The following is an 8,427-nucleotide window of genomic DNA, read 5'->3' as shown; positions in this document are numbered from 1 at the left end:
GGCGCTTGCAAAATGAATCACATCAAGTAGCTTGTGCCAGACTGTTTTTTAACCTTATTGTGAGGAGATCACAAAGTGACCTGTGGAGGTGCCTGCGTCTGAGATATAGATTGCACTGCAACATATGTGCGTGTAGAACAGGCATGATGCTGAGGGTTCCAGCAGTTTGCAGAGGTGCTTTTAAAATTTTGTCATGACTGCAATTTTACCTGTGCTGTTTTTTATCACCTATTTCAATAATATCATTGGAGGTGTCATCAGAATTTATCGATCTATTTGCCCTGGCCCATTAGCCTGCCACATTTGCCTTTTCACTAGGTGGGCAATTATTCTGCATGGACCATTACTTGAATACACCTTTTTGTGTGCAGTGGCTTCTCAGTTGCAAGTCAGCATAGATGCTCAGAATTACCTGAGGCTATAGATACACTGATAATTTGCCACCTATACGAATCACTTTGCACTTTCTCATGCAAACAGCATGTTAACACTTCCAAGATACTTTCAACTTTGTATGACGCATCATCCAAGGTGTTGCGTCATTTGTGTGAGGTATTGCCCGAAGCCAATTAGAGTCACTTGAAGATATATCAACAAAAGTGATTGATCCTGCTAGGAGTGTTGCTTTAGAACACTACATTATCACCAGTCCTCCTTTGCATGCTACCTGCTTACTCTGTACTGTGTCATGTTTAAGTTTGAAAGAAAGGCAACAGCTAGGCAGTGCAAAATGCCAAACTTGCTTTTAGTTCAACAATATAAGACGCTGTTTGACTTTTTAATTAAGTTAGTACATCATTTACCTGCAGAGTGAATTACTGTTTTAAACTGATTATATTTTGCAGGAAGCTTCTCAGACTTGTTTGACAGGTTGATAAGTGGCTTTTTAGCCACAAAACACCATACAATAATTTAAAGGCTGACTTTGACTCTGCTATGCAACTTAATGACTATATGCCAGGAACAAGGTCTCTGAGTTGGGGCGCTGGCTAACACTCCCAGCGTTCTACAAGGACACATAAATACCCAAGAAAGTGGATGGGAAAACGACGCCGCTGTAGCTCAATTGGTAGAGCATAGCATGCGAAATGCGAAGGTTGTGGGTTCAGTTCCCACCTGCGGTAAGGTACGTGTTTTTTCATCCACTTTAATTTCCATTAATTTATCGTTTTTTATTTAATTTATTAAGCACAAGTAATTTCCCCTATGTTGTCCTTGGTGTCAGTGTTTGTTGGCTTCTTATGATAGGAAATATAGTAGTCATTTTAAACATCATCGCATACATACCTTAAGATACCCTAATTTAAGAGAAAGGAGTGCTTAAATTTATTTTTAATGTGAGCCAAACTTCTTACTTAGCACATATTGCTAATTGAAGTTCCAATTTCAACATTCCCATTTCCTCCGTTGCCCTTTTTTCCTGTTCTGTGCAGGTATTGCTTGCCTATGTCTACAAGAACCATCACGGGTGGCCTGTGACAGCAAGCTTTTGTGGGCAGCCAGTCCTCTCCTACGAAGGCTGGCCTACTCTGGCAGTGGCGGCAATCATCTTCAAGATTTATCGATGATCACCTTTGCTGATATTTGTCACTCTTCTTAATTACACTTTCTGCATCTTTTCCAATCTACTAGGTAATAAAGTACGAATATGTGACATGGTGTGAAGTTGATGCCTTGCTGCATTTTCCCTTGCAATCACCTTTTATGCATGACAAGCTCATCATACAATTTATGAAAAAAATAACAGCATATTATGATTTATCTTTCAGTTCTTATAACATGCAACGTACAAGGAATTCACTAATGGATGGTATGCCGAAAAACTGGCCATTATTTCTACGTGATGCTGTGCAAGCATGTGGCGTTACCTTACAAGAGGCACCCAGAAAGTAAGTTACAATTTACTTTTAAATGAAGCATGGACATCCGAAAAAATATATTTATATTGCTTGTTAGAGTGGTTTGCAGAGTGTTTTTCCAGATGTGTACTATCCTTTATTTCTTAACTCCTTGCAGCACAGTGTTCTGTTTCGTGTATGCTGGTGTAAGGCTATTGTGCCCCCTGTAGCTGAAACCAGGATGTAATTTTTGCCTGAACTGCAGCATCACAGACAAAATTTTTCTTTGCTAGAAACTATTTCAATTTGGTGGAGACCCAGCAGGGCGAAATTTTGTCAATAATGACGTGTTTCACGCAGAGATGTTCTTGTTTAGGTCAATGAGTGAACATTGGAATTATATCAGCATACAATACAGATCTTGTTTGATTTGCAAAATAATTCTGACAGGTGGCATTCAATTGATTGGTCTAATTAAAAAGAACAAATTGACCAATGAGGCTGTACTACACTATTCCCATGGTTCACATCTGGAAAAACTACCACTGCATCACTCTATCCGACAATATAAACTTTTTTTTTCTGATGTCCATGCCTCGTTTAAAATAAATTGTAACTGTGGGCAAACGTCGTGTTACTGTAAAAGCTGCCGCAAAAATTTGGGGAATGTCTAATAAAAGTCTTCAGTTGTTCTTGTCAAGCTGTCCATTAGCCAACTTTTAGCGTAACGTTAGCAGGGCTTACTGAAGTACTTCTAGACGTCCATGGCTACAAAATGTCTTGATCAAGGCAGCTACAAGGCTTTTGAATAAGCCGTTGAAGACATCTTTTAGATATCAAATAGCTGCTTGTGTGTTTCGTGGGATGCACCCGCCATCTCCTGTCACAGTACGAGCATAGAATAAAGAACCAACTTAGAGAAGGGAAACTGTACCTTTCGCAGTGGTTAGAAAATAAGCAGCAGCAGCAGCACATGAAACTTACTTAGGTGGACGCCAGATGACGTTGCTCAATCCGGAAGCGGAGTACACTTTTTTTTTAGAACAAAATCCAATATGGCCGCTTTTCGCCGGTCGCGTACGCTGGTCTATCTTCCACCATGGCTGGTACGCGCCGTGCTTGTCCTGCCGGCCATGCGACATGCCTCAATGCCTTCGCTGCCGCATAGCTGGTGCGTTCTAATTGCCAAGAGCCTCTACTGACGCCCATAGAAACAAGCCACAAGTGAGTGAACAGAACGTGCGACTTTATTGGCAGAAGACAAGCAGTGTACATTCTCGTGCAATAGCAGAAATAAAATTTGCATGTCGAGATACGCTGGAATCATTGACGCGAGCTCGTAAACGGCTCACCGTCGTCGTCGCACGTGGTGGTCAGGTTAACGAGCGACAACCAGCAGCGGAAACAGATTGGACAGTGTGCCACCTGTTTGCAGCGACAGTCGCCGTTAAAAATGCCCAAATCGCATTGCGAAGCAATCGGGTGACACAGGCATCTGCTGCTGCAGCCTACACAGCGACATGGACTACCCCGGATTTTAGCCGTTCACTCCTTTCCAACTTGCACGTTTCTTTTCTTTCGGGGACCGCTAATGTGTGGCTCACACTTGGTGTCTCACATTGTCTCAATATGGACAAGTCGCTTTATTCGTGGGCATCGCCTTCATCAGCTACTTTTGCGGGCCTTTCCAACCATGTGGCTATCAACTTCATACGCATCGGACTATGTAAGCACATATGCTGGTCTCCGTTCATGCCTAATCGCGGCCGAGAAAGGCCAGAGGCACAATTTGCCCATGGCTGCAGCAGGAAAGGGCGAACGGGGAGCACGAATCACGGTGCATGAAAATTGGGAGTCTATGTCGCTGTGCAGGCTGCAGGAGCGAATGCTTACTTCGAGAGACTGCTTTCCAATGCAACTGACCAGGCCGTACGCCACATTCGAGAAACATAACACCGCGATCATAACCAAGTAAGATAACATCGAAATTAAACAGCAATCAATCACCACATAAGGTTCAGACAATACATTATACATTGGCAACGAACCATATGGCAACAGTGAGCATTCACATACACGGGTCTCCTAGGGTACATTCAGCCGCCTTCCTACAGGCGTAGTGCCTGCCTTCGTCGCACGATTAGTAACGAGCGACAACCAGCAGCAGAAAGAGATTGGACAGAGTGTCCCACCTGTTTGCAGCGACAGTCGCTGTTAAAGATGAGCAACTTGCAGTGCGAAGCAATCGGGTGCCGCAGGCATCTGCTGCCGCAGCCTACACAGCGACATGGACTACCCATCATTTTAGCATTGACTCCTTTCCAACCTGCATGTTTCTTTTCTTTCGGAGGCCGCTATTGTGTGGCTCACACTTGGTGTCCCACATTGTCTCAATATGGACAAGTCGCTTTCGTGGGCATCCCTTCATCAGCCACTTTTGCGGGCTTTTCCGCCCAATTTCATGCACGTCCGATCATGTAAGCACGTATTCTGGTCTCCGTTCGTGCTTAATCGCAGCTGAGAAAGGCCAGAGGCACAATTTGCCCATGGCTGCAGCAGGAAAGGGTGAACGGGGAGCACAAATCACGTGTGTGTAAATTTCCGGGTCTCTATGTCGCTGTGCAGACTGCAGGAGCAAATGCTTACTTCTAGAGACTGCTTCCCAGGGCAACCAACCAGGCCGCAATATTCGAAAAAGATAACACTGCAACCGTAACCAAGTGACATAACAGCAAGACTAAACAGCAATCAGTCACCGCATGAGGTTCAGACAATACATTATACATTGGCTACGAACCATCTCACAGGCATAATGCTTGCCTTTGTCGCATGTGGTGGTCTGGTAACGTGCGACAACCAGCGGTACAAACAGATTGGACAGAGCCTCGCACCTATTTGAACCAACAGTTGCCGTTGAAGATGAGCAACTTCCATTGCGAAGCAATCAGGTGACGCAGGCATCTGCTGCCGCAACCAAAACAGCGACATGGACTACCCGGCATTTTAGCGTTAACTCTTTTCCAACCTGCACAATAATTTTCTTTCGAGGGCCGCTAATGTGTGGCTCACACTTTGTGTCCCACTTTGTCTAAATGTGGACAAGTCGCTTTTGTGGGCATCACCTTCGGCAGCCATTTTTGCGGGCCTTTCCACCCATACAGCTACCAACTTATACACTTCGAACCATGTAAGCACATATGCTGGTCTCCGTTTTGAGCAAATCATGGCCGAGGTAGGCCACAAGCACAATTTGCCCATAGCTGCAGCAGGTAAGAAGGAACGGGGAGTACCAGTTACGGTGTGTGTATACTGGGAGTCTATGTCGCTTTGCAGACTGCAGGAGCAAATGCTTACCTCGGGGGACTGCTTACCAATGCAACTGAATAGGCACCCACATCCGAGAAACGTAACACAGTTACCACAATCAAGTGGGGCAGCAAAACCAGATTCTGCAATCAATCACTTCATTGTAGCTTGCGCAAGGACCCAAGCTATCGAGGAAGAAGAGCAATCATCAACGAGACTAGGATTAGGGAAAATGAGAAAGCGTGCATTCAAGAGAGAAGCCACTCTGCTCTGCAGGCATTCAAGGATAAAAACATCAATAAAAGTAAAATGGTGCATAGCACATGGTGTATAGGTTAATGCAAGACACATGCCGATGCTGCATCAGCTATTTCAGGAGAGGAATTGTGCATGACAACATACACTAGAAGATACTGCTACAGATATGTTAGGCTACTAGACAGTGACTGGTATAAAGTATCAGCGAAGAATCGGTTGACCTTTATGTTTGAATGAGGATGAATGATCTCTAACAAAAATGGGCAATGAGAAAGCTTGCATTTATAGAAGAAAAATTACACTTGGCACAAACGGAATTGACATGGCTAGGAAGCTGATTAAGGGCAAACTGACGGAATCTGATCTTTTGGCCAGCGTCGTCCATGTTTGGGCGGATGTTGCAGGTGCATCTGAAGACGAAGAATTTCTAGAAAGTCCTTATTGAGTTACCTGGATGACTCAGCCAAATGTCTGTGCTGGTGGAATGGTGGCTGAAGCTCTTTTCAGTCTTAACACGTTCCTCTGCAGACTTGATATCTCATCCACATTCTTCTGCATGCGCTTCTTTGTTCGTGGTGTAAAAGCCTTACAAATTCGGCTCCAGCCACTTCCTGTTGGTGCAGATAGGAGCTCCTGTGATGACCAAGATGTGCTTGGGATAGACTCTGCTGGGGCAGAACGGTGACACATGAGATAATAATAATAATACTTTATTCCACAAAGTCACAAAAAAGCAGCGTACAAAACAGGCCTGCCAAAGCCACACAGGGCTTGAGCGGCAGTGCCTGGCAGGCATCGGAACAAGCAATTATTCAATTGACATGTACTTTTCACATTTAAAGTAGTATATGAGAAAAAATAAAAAAGCAAAAAAACTAATGATTTCCTGAGGCGACTAGTCAATTTGCCTGAGTGCCTTTTTTAACTTCTATTTTGTTCAAGCGCGCAAGGCAGTTTGAGACAATTTGTTAAAATATACAGGAACATAGTAGTCTCGTATTCTCCTGCCATATCTTGTACAACGCCTGGGTACGAGGTAAAGATTCTTAGGCCGCAAACAACGTGAGGGAACGTACTTCACCCTGAAATTACTTTCCCAGAAGTGTTTTAGCACAACAGTTTCCAGCAGTAGTTGAGTAAAGTCTGGCATAAATAAGGTTTTCAAAACATCACTTTTCTCATGAAGATTTAAATCATAACTGATGTTCTTTAGTATAGAACGGAGAATAGAGTTGACCCTAGTTTGCCAACGAATTGCACAATGACCATAAACAGTTATGCCGTACCTTAATACACTATAACACAACGCATGTACCACAACTTTTCGAACAGAGAGGGGCATATAATATCTCAAACTGTAAAGCACACAAGATACCGCACGAAGTCGTTTGCATACATAATCTAAGTGGGAGTTCCAGGAAAGATCACTGTCAAAGTACAAACCGAGGTATTTTACAGAAGTCACATAATCTAAAGGTTTACACAGACATGGAGAACACATTGAATTGTGTAGTACAAATGGGTAATCAATGTCTATTTTTTTCAGAGGATTGTGAAAACAAATAAGTTTTGTCTTTGACGTATTAATATTGATTAAGTTAGCACAAAACCAGTCCATAGCCTTAGTAGCCATTGCTTGTAAGGCGGTAATAGCATGCCTAAAGTTTGTTGATTGAGCTATAATAATAATATAATATTTGGGGTTTTACGTGCCAAAACCACTTTCTGATTATGAGGCACGCCGTAGTGGAGGACTCCGGAAATTTTGACCACCTGGGGTTCTTTAACGTGCACCTAAATCTAAGCACACGGGTGTTTTCGCATTTCGCCCCCATCGAAATGCGGCCGCCGTGGCCGGGATTCGATCTCGCGACCTCGTCCTCAGCAGCCCAACACCATAGCCACTGAGCAACCACGGCGGGTTGATTGAGCTATAATGACAGTATCATCTGCATACTGATACAATCCTACAGGTATCATATCAGCAAGGTCATTCACATAAATATTATATAACAGTGGACTGAGTATAGACCCCTGGGGGACACCAGATTTTATTAGAAGGAAATCACTTTTAGCCAGCCCTAGTGAAACCTGCTGGCGCCTGTGATGCAGATAGTTTTCCAGAAGCGTCAGGAATGTGCCACGAAATCCTAATATTGAAAGCTTGGTTAATACAATACCATGACTCACGCTATCGACTGATTGATTGATTGAAAACTTTATTGTTCCACCGAGCTGGGGTGCCCCCCTCTTAACCTACACGTAGGTAGGGGAGGAGGACGAAGCAGTCCCCGCACGTTGAGGACGGTGAGTCTTCACGGCCTCAACGGCCAGGCGGATTGCTCGACGCTGGTCGTCTTCAGCCTCGCTCTGGAGCAAGGCCTCCCAGGCTTCTCTACTGACAATGTTTTCCTTGGCCCCTGGGGAGCCAGCACACTCCCATATTATATGGTCTAGCGTACCTTTTTGCTTACAAATTTTGCAGAGGGCGTCGTTATAGTCCCTCGTCTGTGTTAAGTAGATCCAATGTGGTGATGTATAATTGTTTCCCTGGAGGCGTCGCCAAATGCGAGCGTCCTCCAGAGAGAGAGACCGATGCGGAGGCGGAAAGATTCTTCTTTCGGCTTTGTAGTGATCGACAATTTCCCTGTACGTGATCATGCCATCTTTTATCCCTGGAACTGGCTGCTCTAGAGTTGCCCGGTGGTAGAGTGCTCGGGCGAGCTCATGAGCGGCTTCGTTGCCTGGGACTTCTTCATGGGCTGGTACACAAATAAAGGTTATGTCCCTCCTGGGAGGGTTTTTGAGTAGAATGTGGAGGGCTTCTTCCGAGATTCTCCCTTTGTTAAAATTTCGGATAGCTAATTTGTTATCGCATAATATTACTCCCGCTTTTGTTCCCGCACAAGCGAGCGCTACTGCAACCTCCTCGGCTGCACAGGCGTCCCTCGTGCACGTGGAGCACGCTATCTTAACGGACCCGTCGCCATCAACCACCGTCGATACCGCAGCCCCGTCTCTGCCG

At 44.6% G+C, this 8,427-nt stretch overlaps 1 protein-coding gene across 10 annotated transcripts in view; it reads right to left on the bottom strand.

The window, feature by feature from the left end:
• Positions 1-3,086: 3,086 nt before the first annotated feature.
• LOC135907570 (uncharacterized) overlaps positions 3,087-8,427 on the bottom strand; it is a 136,942-nt gene continuing 131,601 nt past the window's right edge. For all 10 annotated transcript variants that reach the window (XM_070532606.1, XM_070532607.1, XM_070532597.1 and 7 more), the window contains one exon: positions 3,087-6,067. The gene's annotated coding sequence lies outside the window, so the exon portion shown is untranslated. The remainder of the gene's footprint in view (positions 6,068-8,427) is intronic.

This window comes from Dermacentor albipictus, chromosome 1 (assembly GCF_038994185.2).
Source record: "Dermacentor albipictus isolate Rhodes 1998 colony chromosome 1, USDA_Dalb.pri_finalv2, whole genome shotgun sequence".
Taxonomy (NCBI): domain Eukaryota; kingdom Metazoa; phylum Arthropoda; class Arachnida; order Ixodida; family Ixodidae; genus Dermacentor; species Dermacentor albipictus.
Note: the sequence above shows the minus strand (reverse complement) of the source record. Positions and strands in the feature narration are given on the sequence as shown.